We start from the raw sequence: 15,476 nt of genomic DNA, 5'->3' as shown, positions 1-15,476 counted from the left end.
ACGTTGCCAACGCGAAGAAGAAAACTGGTTGCATTGTGCGCGTGTGCGTGTGTGCCGTGGCGGTAAAAGGGTGATGTACGCGAGGGGAGGATACAAAGCGTGCCTCCTTTTACCTCCAGGGATCCTTCTAACGGACGTTCGCGGCTTGGAAAGTCTCGAAGAGCCGCTATACGACGTTTCAATTTTCGCCTTGAAGTCCAAGGGACGACGGCTGCTTCGATTCTCGCCGCTTCGCGCCAGCGAACTAATATTCCCTCGTCTTTGGAAACTTTCTAAAGCCAGGGAGCCGGTGCGGTGACGTCGACGCTAAGCGGCCTGTGTACACGGAGTGGTAAAGGATCGACGAAATCGAATCCATTAAATCTGTTATCGGCCACGAACCGCGCTGACGGCGAATCACCGCGGATGAAGCACGGCATCGTTAAAGTTTCCCGCGGCCCAAGGGTTCCAGCGTCAGATTCAAGGGAGAGATTGGAGCGTGGTGATTTAAAAGTGAAGGAAGCCGGTTGTCCCGAGTGGATAAAGCGGTGTTAATACATGATCGCGAGGAGGATTGGTGCCGATAGTTTGGTATATTAGATGATAGAAACAGAATTAGGGAAGCTTGTTATTGGGTATCGGATATCGAAGGTTGGCGACTTGTAAATTCCTCCGATGATCAGGTAACCACGCTACGAGATACTATAGTAAAATAGTGAAGTTAGAATGTGGTGTGATGATTAAACTGAATTTGAATGAATGCGATTTTGTGCTGACGGTATATATAAGACTGCCCCTTTCTTTGGCAACAAATTAAAATAGGATGAAAAGTTTGCCGAGATAAGTTAATTAACAGACCAAGAGTAGACGGTTCATCTGGCGTAAGTAGTCGAAATATTTTCTACTCCGACATTCCCAGAGAACCAGTAGAAATAACCGGCTCCTCACGACCTCTCGTAGAGACCTCTCGCTCCGCCATCGAGACACAGATGGGAGAAAGAAGAAAAAACCGCAGAAAAAAGAGACGAAAAAAAGAAAAAAGTCAAAACGAGAGAGAGAGAGAGAGAGAGAGAGAGGGGGGGGGGGGGAAGAGAGAAGAGGAGGAAAAGAAGGAGAAAGGGAATAACGGAGTACGTCCGGATCCCGCAGGAAACCTCCTATTTAGCCAGGGTCCCAGCAGGTTGCTCCGGGCGAAGGACAGTTTCCGGCCGACCAATTCGTTAGAAACTACTGCCTGCTCGGACAGTCGGTTCTCTTCTTCGCTTCTACTGCGCACAATGAAAATCTCGACAATGGTCATACAGTATTCGTGGATGAGACGAAGGGTGGGACGAGGGCGGAAAGGGGTACCCAAGCTGGATGGTCAGGATAGCGGTGCGAGAGAAATAGAGGACGTGTTCCAGAGTGAAAAGGGATGAGGTTCGTTGTCTCGTATCGACGACGCCAGAAACGTTTTGGTAGCGACGAAAGTCCGCCGTCGAGGGTTGCTCAGTTGCCAGAGAACACTGAGAATAGTCGCTTCGAGGAACTTCATTTCGCAATAAATGCAATATAACTTTCGTCCGTACCACCGGGGGCTTTTTCTCACTCCTTTTCTCTCTCCCTCTCCCTTCCAGTTTCTGTTCCATGGCTTCGCGGCCGAAAATATCTCGTGGTAAATGAAACGGACAAATTCCAGCAACGTCCAACCACCCCCGTCCCGGCCTTGCAACGCCTTTTCATGGCCAGGCAACGCGAACTCGTCGGCTGAAAGTGGAGCCAAGTCGTTGTTCGTCGTGGATAAAAGCGACGTCGAGCTGTGTACGGTTCAACGTTCACAGGGAACGAATCCTTTTTTACCCACTGGTCCTACCCACCTCCCCCCTACCAACTTCCATGCTTCGGTACCCTCTCATCCGCTTCCGATCTTCGGATAACTTCCTTCAACGTCGTACATCTTTCATTGGTCCGCTCGATTAGTCCCTTCGATTCGTTTCGTTTCGTTTCTTCACAGTGATGTCGAATCGCGATTGGTTTACCTGTATTCGTTCGATCACCTCGGTGATGGCGATCGAATGATACTGGACGAGTTTAGGGGTTGTTAGCTTTTGATGGTGTTGGAGTTTTCTGCTAGAAAAGATTTCTGACTCGGTCGGATATGATCGTTATTTCGATTCGATTGCTACTATCGATATTCAGCTGGTACGTGACGTGATTAGTGATTTGATGGATTCCATACAACATGCTGTTTGGTTTTCGTAGTTTTATCCTGGCCATACCTCGATACCAAGTACCGTTATGATACCGGTAGTTTCTATAGGTCGTACGATGACTGATCATCCCCACGGTTCCCCAACTTCCAATAATCCGTCCAATTCGAATTTCAGCTGTGTGAAATTTTTCACAGGCTTTGTCAAACTGCCATTCCCATGTCCTTCTATATCCGTTTCCCCATGTCAGATGTAATGAAAGAGAGAACCCGAGGTCTCAAAAACTCCAATATACAATTTTTCAATAGAGCTTTAAATAGACCATGGAACATAGAATTGTCGCAGAATCTTAATATAAATTAACAGAATAGACGAAATAATCACTCAACAACCACTTTGTTACTTTCTCGTGTTGCCAGAATTAAGCTTAAGATTAAGCAATGGAGAGATATTTAAATGTACAATATTCAGTGACTATAAACGATATCAGTAATCCGTCAGAGATTACAGAAGGACAAAGAAGGACGTATAAAGAGAGTTCAAGTGATGAAAACTTCATATTTGGTAACTACGAATACGTGGTTTCATGGTTCGTCATCCTATATTTCGTTTACGAGATTCGATCGGGCGTGCATTTTTCTGGTACAATTGTTCTATCGTTTGCGTGACTTTCCTCTGTATATAAATTCTCCCTTTCCCGCATCGATCTATCAATAAACAATAGCAACGAACCGAAAGAGTAAGGTAGAAAAAGAGGAAAAGAAAGAAAAAATTCCCTCAAAGGATTTCACGACGCGTTAGCTTTAAAGGGATAAACGATGGTCCTTCGATATTTGATCGCGCGGAAGTAAACGTGCTCGTTGAATGCCGGCGATTTTTTGCATAAAAAGTGTGTCCATTTAAAGTCGTGCGTTCCAAACTTCTGGTATAAAATCAGATGCAAAGTATTCGAGAAAGAGCGGCATACCTGGAGGAAGAGAGAGAGAGAGAGAGGCAGAGAGACGGTGGAAGAAGGTAAAGGGAAGCAAGTTAGACACAGGCAAATTATGAGGTAAAGGAAATTTCTTTGGTGTTCGTTGCATGGCTTGTCCGGCATCGCCATTCTGCTTCCCTTTATCTGGAAAATCTGTAATCCAACCCCCTCTTACTGTTTCTCTTCCCCTTTCATCCTTTTCCCTCGTACCGTTCACCTTTCTAGTCGCGTTTTATTAAATAAATACCTGAGCCTTCTCGTCAGTGGATAGGTAGGTGAACGCGCGTGCTTCGTTAATAGAAAAGTGCTCTTTTACCCGGCGTCATCGCAAAGGAAAAACGCGGTGAGCTGTTCCGCTTTGAGCTACCATCTCCGGCAATCCGTCCCTAGTGGAAACAGGGGGAAAAAACACTCTGGGCACGATCAACAATGCAAGCAAGCGCCCGCGGCGCGCCCAACAGCGGTCCTACGCTTCCGGTACGCGATTTATTTCGATATAACCCTCCTACTGCTTTCGTTACCCTATGAGAATTCGATTCTGATAATTTCTGCTCGGGTTTTTCCTGTGGTTTAGATGCCTCGGGATCGGCGGGGTGTGTAATATTATAATGACGAACGACGAAACTGCTGAGATCATGGATCCAACGTATAAAATAAACGATGGATAGATGGTTGGGCAATTTATCGGATGGGAGATCGTATTTATGAGGGCGTTTGCTGATGGATGGTATTTCGATAACGAGCTCTTAATTAAATTTTCTTTATGGTTGGACGAAGGAATTATTTTTATTTTTACACTGGTAAATCGAAGAGAGAAACGTAGTATGGTCGCAGTTAAAATTTTAATTCGTCAAATTATCGAATTAGTTTACTAAATTAAATAGGAAATGCCGAATCCGAAACAATGGATACTCCATATTTAATATAGGATTAGGTATGTAACCATTTCAATTAAGCAATTCATTACCAAATACATCCTACTCTAAAGCTTAATGGCTGCTACATACTGTACCCGCCACACTGAATATATTTCACGTTAGAACGGAGTTCTAAACAATACCCAAATATGGAAACGCGCATGACGGCTCGTTCACAGAGTTCAGCTGCTCGCTTTCGCGATACATTAGCATCAGCATACATCTTTCTAGCAAACATCATATGTATCCATTCGTGGACGTATCAACAATGTTCGAAGGTCATTTTGCTACGCTCGTAATAACGCGTATCGCCTGTGTGCTTATTGAAATATCGTTGAAACATTTGCACCGCCGCCGTAAATCGCAGCGGACGTTGCTGTAATCACAAGAGAAATTGACCCCTTTTGTAAGCACGTCGATTATTGACCAACGATGAAAACTGGCTGAAATCGAGCCAAATAATTTGTTGGATAACTTGACTCTTGCAAATATTAACTCATTTCAATCTCTGTTCTTTTAATAGAAACTAACGTTAAGAAAATTGAACTTGAGCATATGCGTTGTATCTGCGTCATTTACAAAAAACGCACACAGGTGTAAAGTGGGTTACATTTGTAGAGATGTTTCTAACGGGAAATTAAATAATTTATAACTTGAGGAATAAGTTTTAGCGGCATTTATTTCGTTATTATTTTATTAAAATCTAGAATCAACGCTACAAGCAACGTTCATACATTTTGCAACACTCTGTATATACGTGTAAGGATAAATTTCAAGAAAGTAAGAATATACAGGGTGGTTGGTAACTGGTGGTATAGGCGGAAAGGGGGTGATTCTACGCGAAAAAAGAAGTCGAAAATATAGAATAAAAAAATTTTTTTTTTTAATTTTTTCATCGAGATAACGATCTACAGTGAGATCCGTTATAACGAGACGTGGTAAATTGCACGCGTACCGAGCGAAAATTCAAAGTCGATTTTCTCGAAAACAAAGCCTCAAACGAAAAATTTTTATTCTATATTTTCGACTTCTTTTTTCGCGTAGAATCACCCCCTTTCCGCTGGTTCCACCAGTTACCAACCATCCTGTATATTCACGTAATCGAAGCTGAAACTCCATTTGATCGTAGATTGGATAATAAAAGTTCAACTACGAGACCATACGTCTAAAGCCTAATATAAACTCATCCGTATAAATATAGTCCGGCTATAGAACGAATCTTAAAATTACAAAGTAAACACAAAGACACAAGTGAAAGAAAACAATTCGTTAATTGAAGTTATGTGAGAAACGTTCGAAAATTCGACGAGGTCTGTAAATTTGAGGAGGTATTAATTAAGAGGCCGAGCGACTCTTTGCTATAACGGCTCCATGAAAATATGGAACGACTGGTGGTCTATTGGTTACCGTTGCTCGTTCCGGCCGCATTCAATTCCAATTCCAAGTCCTTTAAATAATTCGGTAGGGAAATAAAGCAGAAGTACCGGGGAAGGTGATTCTTTGCCAATGCCACATGGACCATTAACCTTTTAAAAGAGTTAACGAATTTATATACGCCACCTAATTACCGGTCCGCGCGCTGCGCCATGGGAAAAATAGAATCGTAGCTTCCAGTAATTGAAAGGCCGACAGGGAAACGCAAAAAGCACGGAAAACGTTCTGTAATCTGGATTACCAGGCTGCGACCGCGTTTCTCTCTCTGATCTTTGTTGATATGTCCTGTTCTTTCGCTGTGTTCTATTTGTGCGTGACTACGATCATGGAATATTACAACTAACTTTTATTTAAAGCATTAATATGTTTGTATATCTAATATTCTTTATACTTCAGCGCAACTATCTTATCGCAAATTTAGCACTAAAACTATCAAATTCATTGAAACTACGTGTTTCAGACGTTTTACTTCTGCAACGAACGAAAGATGTACCGATACGTTTGACATAATTAATATTGATCCTTATTAAGACAGAAACGTAATCGAGATAAGCAAATACCAAACACAAACTCGATCGAGACTAATCACTTGAATTATTCTACGTCGATTATTTATTCGGATACCAATCTAATGTTCTAACTTCAAAACATAACTTAAATGTAGGAAAATCTGAAAATTTAAAAACGTAAAGACTTCGAAATTCTATGTGATATTACCATACAAAGTATTTCGACTGTAAACGATAGACAAAGAAATTTCCAGCATTGTCCAGAATGTGTCAGATCAAAGTTTAAAAAGAACATTAGCCCCGTTCCTCTCCGTGACACTTCACTCCCGCTGCCATCAAGCAAATGCAACGATTTTTTTCCCCGCCGAATGCACAACAAATTTTTACGGCTGCAAAAAGACGCGGCGCCTCGAGCTGACGATTAATCAAGCTCCCGAGTCTGGCCCGGTTTTCAACGGGTTTACGACGAAAACGTCGCCGCGTAACGAACGAGGCTTGACGTCGGCGTCGACATAAGCCAAGTGTGCACGTCGCGTCGTGCCACGTAACCACCACTGGTTGACCATGGGACTGCAATGAAAAAAAAGGAAGTCACGCGAGTCGAACGGGACAAAGGCACACAATGGGGCGCCTCTAATTTCCGGTCAGTGACAAGAACACAGGAAAAATTGAAAACTTTTTTGAAGGGTTTACGTTAGTTTCGTCTACTTGGATTATTAAACAACTATCCGGGTGAAGAGCTGCATGCTGGACACCCTTTGATAGATATTTTATTAATTAACAAAATTTTAGGGGAGGACTGTCTTGATAGACAGAGGAAGCGGATGCCAAAGAGAAAAAGAACATTGTCAAGAGAGAGAAATTTGGAATGCTGAGTGATATGAGCGTGTATGGTTGATAAGCGATTAAGAACCGAGGAAATGTTTATCTATAAATAATGATGAGCGCCTTAGGAAATGTGAGTGAAAATTTAAAATGTACAATGGCTACAAAAAGTATTGGCACATACATTCTTTTTTTTATATATTTGCGTTAAATAAGAAATGTAATATATTTGGGCTTAATTAATTAGCATGCAAATGTTGTAATAAATATAATATAACTGTAGGAGTGTTGGTTGCATGTGAAAAGAAAATACTTTGTATGTGTCAGATTTTTAAGAGAGTGGTATGATTGAAAACTGAAAGTTCTGTGTGAATTGTATAAGAATTGAGAAAGTCACGCGAGAGTTCAGAGAGAAACAAACTTTGAAACTAAGTACAAAGTTAAGTTATTATTGTATTATCTGTATCTCGTTGTTAAATTTATATATTTACTGTTCTATTTTATTTTATTCTAAATTATGTATTGCAACAACAAACTCGACGTATCAGCATATCAAGAACTTTATCTAGGCCCCCATTGAATCTACTGCGGCGTCGTGTAGCATCACCATCGACGACGTCAATCGTCGCCAAACACAGCGTCGACGCGGTATCCCGTCCCCTTACTCAACCGCATGTTACTAGAACGAAAGAGGAATACGGAAGTGAAGGGTGGGATATAATAGAGGAAGAAACTGGAGAGGGAAAATCGAGAGAAAGGTAGGAAGAAGGAAGGCGAACCCCCGGGAATACGAGGCGTACAAACGTATCCTCGTCTTCGTTCTCCGGAGATTCCGAAAGTTTCACTTCAGGATGTTAGTTCGCTGCTCGTTTTGGTTGGACGTATCACGAGCAGGATCCACGGAAGTCTCGACGATGGAACGAGGCGACCCATGAGCGTGATTTTCTCGAATCTACGAAAAACAGAACGTTTGATCTCCTCGAGAGAGAACACGATTGTTATATGGCTGCGTAGGACAATCGTCCCATCTTGTCAATTGCAAAACAATATTCGAAAAACCGAGAAGGAAATTCTGAAATGTCATCTCTTTCTGATAGCAATAATTCCACATAATCATTCGTCATACAGCAATTAATTCCTAGAAATGATCGACTACGGGCGCAGATTAAAATGATCCTGAAAATGAGAATGGGAATATAAATACGTACATATGTAAGTTTCTCTTACATTTAACAATACTCCATAGTATCATCATTTTTAGGGTGGTTATGAGGAGCGAATCTAAGATATACGATACAACGAGTTAACTGTAACAACGGTCAGATCAAAATCCGAATCAGATGATATCGAATGTTAAAGTCACTTTCTTGAGTTATGGCTTTTTACATGTCTCCATAATCTTCGTTATCCATGTTTTTACTCTTTTCGCAATTGTACAGTGAGAGATTAAACGAATCATATATCACACATCTATCTCGTTCAGATGTTCATACTCTAATTAATAAGAAAAATCGCTACGGCTCATATCGGTCATTCACGATCATACGGCTTTCCTGAGATCGCGTCGTGTCAACAAATGCGCAATTCGCTAGAAGTAGTGCGCTCGCAGTTTTTTTCATTCGTTATGAAATCACGCTGTTTTAATCTATAACAAGTGCCGAGGAAAAATTTAGATGCTAATGAGAGATAATTAGCGCGCTGTCGAATCGCCTGATTGTGCGGCGGGAAATTTTGAAACCAAACAGGGAAACTCGGCCGATCTCTCAGCATTGTCCATACCAGCTCTGCTCGAAGCTGTTTTGCTTCCGACATCAGCTGTCTCTATTGTAATGTTATGCGATTAGTATGCTATTATCACGGTTATGCGTAGCATGCGTATAATACAAACACAACATAAAACACAATGTGTCATACACAGAGAGACAAAACCGAATAAGGAGGCCCTTCGAAGGCCACAATTGATCTATGGGATCATCCATCCGCTTGTGTCACCTATATTACGTACTGATTTGAATATTCCTTTGAAATTCACGGTAGTACTGTAAGTAACTTAACTCAAGTGTAACATCACTTTACTGTTTAGCAAAGTTTGTGCTAATCGTCACAAAACAGTCTAACCAATACTATAATAGTATCGTAGGAACATGAGACTATAGATAGATTTGTACTTGTAAATCGTTAATTATATTAAGAATGTCCTAGTTTCGGCTCTTTACTCTTAACTCTTGATTTATTTTCTTAATTCTAATTGACAATCAAATTGGCCAATTCAAACGGGTTTTCGTAACTATTCAAGTGACAAGTGACGTAGACATTCTAAAAAGACAACTCGACCCAAGCTGACGATCCACCTTGGAGTACGATCCATTGTACCTTTCGTCCATATGGTAACTTCGATTACTCGCATTAAACACTCTTTCACATTTCTAATGTTGTATTATATCACATATTCTTCTTTCGGCCTGCTCTAAACATCGAGCTTAATCTCCATGATATTAACCAAAGTTAGTAACGTAAAAATTGCATACCATAGTCCACGTTTATTTCGCCTATTAAATCTCGTAACCATCGTTACAGACGGAAAGAAAATCACACGATGTTCCAACGAACACAGTGAGTTACGTGATCTCGTAAAAATGTTAATGGCGGCCGAGAGCACGTGTAGCATAGACGACGAATACAGTTGCCGTTACGTACGGTGGAAACGAATTCGGGAATAAGAATCGTTGGCTCTCCGACATTAGACGATCCTCGTTCCCTCTGCTTCAGTCTCACTGTCCATTAGTATCTTGTTCCTTCGTTCATCGTATTTTCTCTGTAACACCGCCACTTCTCTCGCTTCCCGGAAACGATAAACTCTTAAACGCCATTTGTCTTGAGTTTATGGGGCCATCGTAAGACCGCCGGTATCAACACCATTTGAACGCGGCGCCTCGTGACTCGGGAGCTTAACTTGATTCCCGACAAAAACGTTTCCGGTTAGCCTTGTGGCTGACCGCTTGGAGCAACGAATACCCTCCTTCTTCGCGTATTTATTTATAACCGTGAAATTATAGCGAATTCTGCTCGTGAGTTACTCTTTGGGATCTTGGATGGACATTTTATGGCAGCCAGGCGACTACAGTTAATCGATACGAGATTGGAGTAGTCTCTTGAAATATTGAAATATCGAAGTACCTCAGAAGTAATTCACATTTTGAGATATTGAAGAAGTTCGTAGGTCTTTGGGAGGAATTGATTTGACATTAATCGAATTTATTAATCTATTCAAGGTCGATTTTTATCTAAAGGTCAGTCACCAGCAATGGAAGTTTCGATTTCGAAATTTTGGTAATCCTGGTTGTGGTATCGCTCTTTTCAATTCCATACAATGTTCTTAGCAATATTTTTTCTAGATGATCTCGATTCTTCGACTGCTTTTTCAATATTAATCGATAATCCCTTAATAATAAAAATAAACACCAATATGTTGCATACGATACGTCATCGATTTCGAATGGATTAAATAAATTCCTAAGACAATTCTAATGTTCAATGATTTAAGTCAAATCCAAATGTTGGCTGACTAAAAGTAGTTACAAGTCCGATTGTTTCTAAAACTGGCTGTCACACCAGACCTAATTACTTTCTACTAGTATTTTCAACTTTCCACTTTCTACTTCTATTTGACTACTCACCAAGTAACTAACTGACCTTTAAGTTCAGAGTGCTCTTCCTTTTTCTCCGATGTCCCTAGAGTCTTATTTTCAAGGAAGGAGCGTAAAAATGGCTAGTGTCCAAACGGAAGTTTCGCAAGGATACGGAGCTTCTCCGAGCACATCAGTTTTCAATTCCTTAAAAATTAATTTCTTACTATCCAAGTACGAAAGAAATGGGAATACGATTTTGTACGCAATAAATGCCACTTTGCCCTATCCAAGGTATGTTTTATCTCGTAGAAAATATGTTAATCGTGTAGTGAAATATTTTCTGTTTAAGCGGATAAACGATGAAGAAATAATGGAAACTGATGTCCCGTTTATGACGTAAAAAGAATTTTCTAACGTTCTATAGATCGCAAACTGGTTCCCTAAGTGCCTCCAAAATGGTGAAACGACTTCTGAATGACGGACAGCCGACGATTTTGGTAATAACTTTGGAATAATTGCGTCTTTCGAACTTCGATTCGACAAGTTCAGAGAAGGCAAATGGAACTGGCGAAGAAAGTGTCAGAGGAATGAAGACGGAGTTCGCGTTCGGTCAGGCAACTTACATTTACATGCAATTCTACATATTTCGCTAACAGACTGATTGTGAATATTCTGCAGATGTAATGGAAGTCAGTAGCTATGAACGACTTAGAGCGACAGCAGTAGCGATATTTCATCTTGCCAAAATCCGTCTGCAGACATAACAGCATAGAAGAGTTCATACATTCGGTAACATTATAAATTGACGTCATTCCACCGATCTGAACGAAGGCATTTTCCACCGACAAAAACGGCACATAGTATCATAAAATCATGCTAAAGGAAATAGGAAACCTCCAGGTGCGCTCGACTCTTGTTGACATTTCAAATTTCGGACGTACCATTTGAAACTATTATAAGTTCTTCTTTTCCATTAGCAAATTCAAACTCTCGAGTTTCACGACAAGCTGAGTCCAATGATATACAATCTCTTGAAATATTCCAAATCTAGAAGTACCATTCCTATTTACCACCAATTCCCTGTTTCCAATCGATTAAAAAATTCCAAAGCATAATTTCGAGGAAGCCAAGTTTATAATTTATCTACAATACCGTGTAATTGCCCGAAAATCAACCAAACGACCGGGTTCTATGAAGGAGGACGTCGGTTCGCAGCATCCATCTCTCTTCGATTATCCCTAATGGCACCGTGTCGTGTAAAATCTGGTTGGGTCCCACGTGGATTTAATCGGGATACAGGGGAAACCTGTACGGGGTAACAGTTTCTTTGGGGAATGATTGGTCCGTTGATACAGGGGCTGCACGGTGATGTTGCGAGGGTTTACTCACAGTGGATGACAAAGAGAAAAGACCCGTATACCAGAGATTAAGAGAAAGAGAGAATGAGAGAGACAGAAAGGAAGATGGAGAACGTAGAGGACGGTTAATACGTAGAAGGGACATCTAGGGTTATCTTTCGGATGCAAACCTGGCTCCGCTGGCCGTATTCCCATAGAAATCGCACGTAATACGCGTCCTATACACATGTACGGCTGAATGCAGGTGCGCGTACGCGATACATGCCAAGGATTCACCTTCGCCTCGAACAAGCTACCTAATGCCGGCGGATGATAATGCAGCCCCACGGGAGCCTTTTCGTCTTGTGAACTGCGACTGCCGTTTGTATACATCCTTCTCCTTCCGTCTGGCAAATGCATCTTCGCTTGGCTAGGCGGACCGTGCCACAAATAAGGTAGCTAGATCCTTACGAGCGATCTGAACGCGCTGCCTTTTAGATCATCTTCCGTGAACGTGTATTGTTATGTTATACCGTTGCTCAAATTTCTGGTTATTCTGCCTGCTTCGCGTGCAGGTGGGTTTTAATTCGTTTGTTCTTCATTGAGAGAGATTGAGTTGTAAAGATACAACTGGATGTGACGGTGTTTTGTAGAGTTTGGGACAGATATTTAGGATGCTTTAGAAAAGTGTGTTATGAAAGCGTGGTAGAGTAAATTAAGAGTATACCTAAAGGAGTATATGGAGTAGAAAAGAAGTATTAAAGAAGCACGAAAATCTTTTGCAAACTTGGAATTGTACAGTAAAGAGTAGGCTTTGAAGTATCTGTACCAATAGCGTGCATTACTTGTATACTAATCAATCATCGCTAAGATACAGAAGATAGTCTGACGAATAAAGTCATGCAGACCTTACGATACCGTTTTCTACCCACGATTTTAAATCAACTCAAATGATCTATCAGCATTGGGTGTTAAAAATGAGTCAAGTGCAAGCTATCCTCTATTTCTCTAAACTCTAACATGCTTCGAATAATATCTAAACTCCCCGTACGACAGCTACCTTTAAAGTAGTCACAGAACGTATAAGATGATAAACAAAGTGGCAACCATCGTCAACTTCTAAACATCTCCCACAGTCAAAGACCATTTATGTACTTTCTGCGGATGAAACTTGAAAAACACGCTCTAGGTGCGTTTCACTAAGATCCGATAGTGCTCGAAGGTCATGCAGAAAGCGAGGCAAACGCTTGAGCGACGTGGCTCGGTATCGGATCCAACGTGGATTTCTATTTCCGGGAATATAAACGATCGTATCTCAATAAAGGAAAGGAATAAATCTAACGGAAGCTGCTCTTCCCAACAATGATCCCGCATACAGTCTTTCCTTCCTCGTTTCTCTGCCATCGCGCCGCGTCATCGTGATCCAGCGCCATTTGTTTCACTCCTGTTTCCAGCGATACAGAAACGCCGATACGAGGAATCTTTCTACGCTGCAAGCAAGATTCCGCGTGCATGGTCGAAACGCGTAAAACAAGTTACGGATTTAAGATGAGATTCTATAAATCTGAGACGATGCGCATATCAGGATTCTCGAAAATCCCAAATGACTTGTTAAAGGATCGCGATATACATTTTCCAAGTCGAAGAAATTCGCTTCGAGTTTTGCAATGTTGCAATAATATTTAAATAATAATCGAGTAATCGAAGAAAAAACAATAATAAATACATTTTCGTAGTTTTTCTGATTTTTATGGTATCTGAGAGCTGTTCGGAAGCCACACTGATGAACTCAATTAATTGAAATGTACAGGAAAATGATGACTCTGTAAACACTTTCTTTCAACTTATCTTAGAATTTATTGTTATTTATAAGACACATTTCCTATGTCTAATAAAATTTTGATATTTGATGCGCATTACTTGCCTTGACCGTATAAAGTATCACGTTCACCGAATCATTAAAACTCTACATTTAACCAAAAGCTCTCCCAATTAATATAAAAACTTTCCTATGATGTTCGAGCGAGAGCGTATTATTAACCTCGAATAGGGCAAATAACTCAGAGATACGTAACAGAAAATTTCACCTACTTGAACTTTCACCATCGTATTCGATTCGAGTGATCTCCGACCTAAAAGAACAAGAAGTCTGTTCGTGCTGTAAGTAGAATCCGGATTCTTTATCCGATCCAATTCGTACAATTACGATGAAATCGAGGAACGCAAATATCGGAGCGACCTAACGGTTGAGAGTTCCGTGGTAAGAGATACCGAGAGGTGGGTATAAAACGGGAACGTTAATTCTAGATTCCTCGCAGGACGTCTGGCGAGGATTTCGCCGGAATTCCGTTGGAGGGGTAGGACGATATCCAAAGAAAACGTTGGTAGACGTGGCCTGTGAGCTGTCGTCGAATCCCAAGGGCTAACCGATTTCCAATTTTCCGATATTCATGACGTCCCGACGGTGTGTTTGCTGATTGAGGTTTTCCTGTCTCGTGACTCTTTTTATTTCCCTACTAGAGAAAGTCTCGGGATAAGAAGAAACTGGACGCGGAGAGAAACAGCGAACGAACAAGCAAAGAGGCCTCCTCTGTGGCTCTTGTTCGTGACTAAAAAAGAAGCCGGCGCTGATCAAACGAACACGCTCAGGAGAAACATGAATCGCACGTTCAGCTGAGAACCGTGTTCAAGTGTCTCTCGTTTTCAAGATCGACACCGACGTGGCACTGAAAGGACGTAACACCCGTTACATCGTGTTGCCAGACGCTTTTCAATCGAGGATTTGTACGGTCCAAGACAGCTTTAAGATTTTAGGAATGTATGACAACGAGACTGGTAAACGTAGAATGTATCAATAGCCAAGACTGTAATTGTGATACTCTGTTTTCTCTGGTGTATTATGTGGTCGCAACAAAAGCGGATGACGACTTTTACTGGGATACTCGAAAGAAAGGGACATTCTCTCGCGCATGAAACGGAACTGAATGGTTTCGAACGAGAGTTTGAATTTCAGCATAGCGTACGACTGAAATATTTCACTGGGTGATTTTTTAACAATCGTATCAAATTTATCTTACGTATTTATCTTTCATTTAAATGGAATATTCAACAATGAAGTATGAATATCTTAAAGAATTCGTTCCGTTTCCAAACGATCGATCCGGCAAAGTAAATCGAGGGAGCGCGTATGAGAGAGAAAAAAAAATCGTAGTTTCGAGGGCGCGAGGCACGGGGCTATCCACTTTATTCTCGAGTTCATGCATGCATTGAAAACGCAGAGCGCGTAACTCGAAAGTAGAGAAATATTGCATATTCATAGCGTAGTGAAGCCCTTTAACTCACGTTGGATATCCAAATAACGATTGCATATTGTAGGTTATCAAAGCGCGCTGCCACCTGTAAAATGTCGCTAGAATAACGGCACGCGTTCTCAATGTCTATAGCTAGCACCGAATGAAATATTTCTTTCATCCAACGTGTTTACCTCTCTGCTCGCGTAAAATCTCGTGTCCCTGCCTTTCTTTCTCTCTCTCTTCGCGTCTGTCGACGCAGTTAATGTATGCAGGTTGTCCCGTAACGCGTTGGACATATTTCGAGTGTCGATTGTGATTGATTCGACCTGAAAACAATGAGAAAACTTCATGTGTTCTATCCTTTGTTATCTGATCAATTTTATAGATGATG

At 41.2% G+C, this 15,476-nt stretch overlaps 1 protein-coding gene across 7 annotated transcripts in view; it reads right to left on the bottom strand.

Annotated features, from left to right (window-relative positions):
- Positions 1–15,476, bottom strand: part of LOC126869022 (zeta-sarcoglycan) — a 216,573-nt gene that overhangs the window by 50,552 nt on the left and 150,545 nt on the right. Inside the window, exon 2 of one of the 7 annotated variants that reach the window (XM_050625114.1) lies at positions 15,277–15,411. The exons of the other annotated variants lie outside the window; for them this stretch is intronic. The gene's annotated coding sequence lies outside the window, so the exon portion shown is untranslated. The remainder of the gene's footprint in view (positions 1–15,276; positions 15,412–15,476) is intronic. 7 annotated transcript variants of the gene reach the window in all.

The sequence above is a fragment of the Bombus huntii genome, chromosome 8 (assembly GCF_024542735.1).
Source record: "Bombus huntii isolate Logan2020A chromosome 8, iyBomHunt1.1, whole genome shotgun sequence".
NCBI classification, from domain to species: domain Eukaryota; kingdom Metazoa; phylum Arthropoda; class Insecta; order Hymenoptera; family Apidae; genus Bombus; species Bombus huntii.
This window is presented reverse-complemented; position numbering and strand designations above follow the sequence as displayed.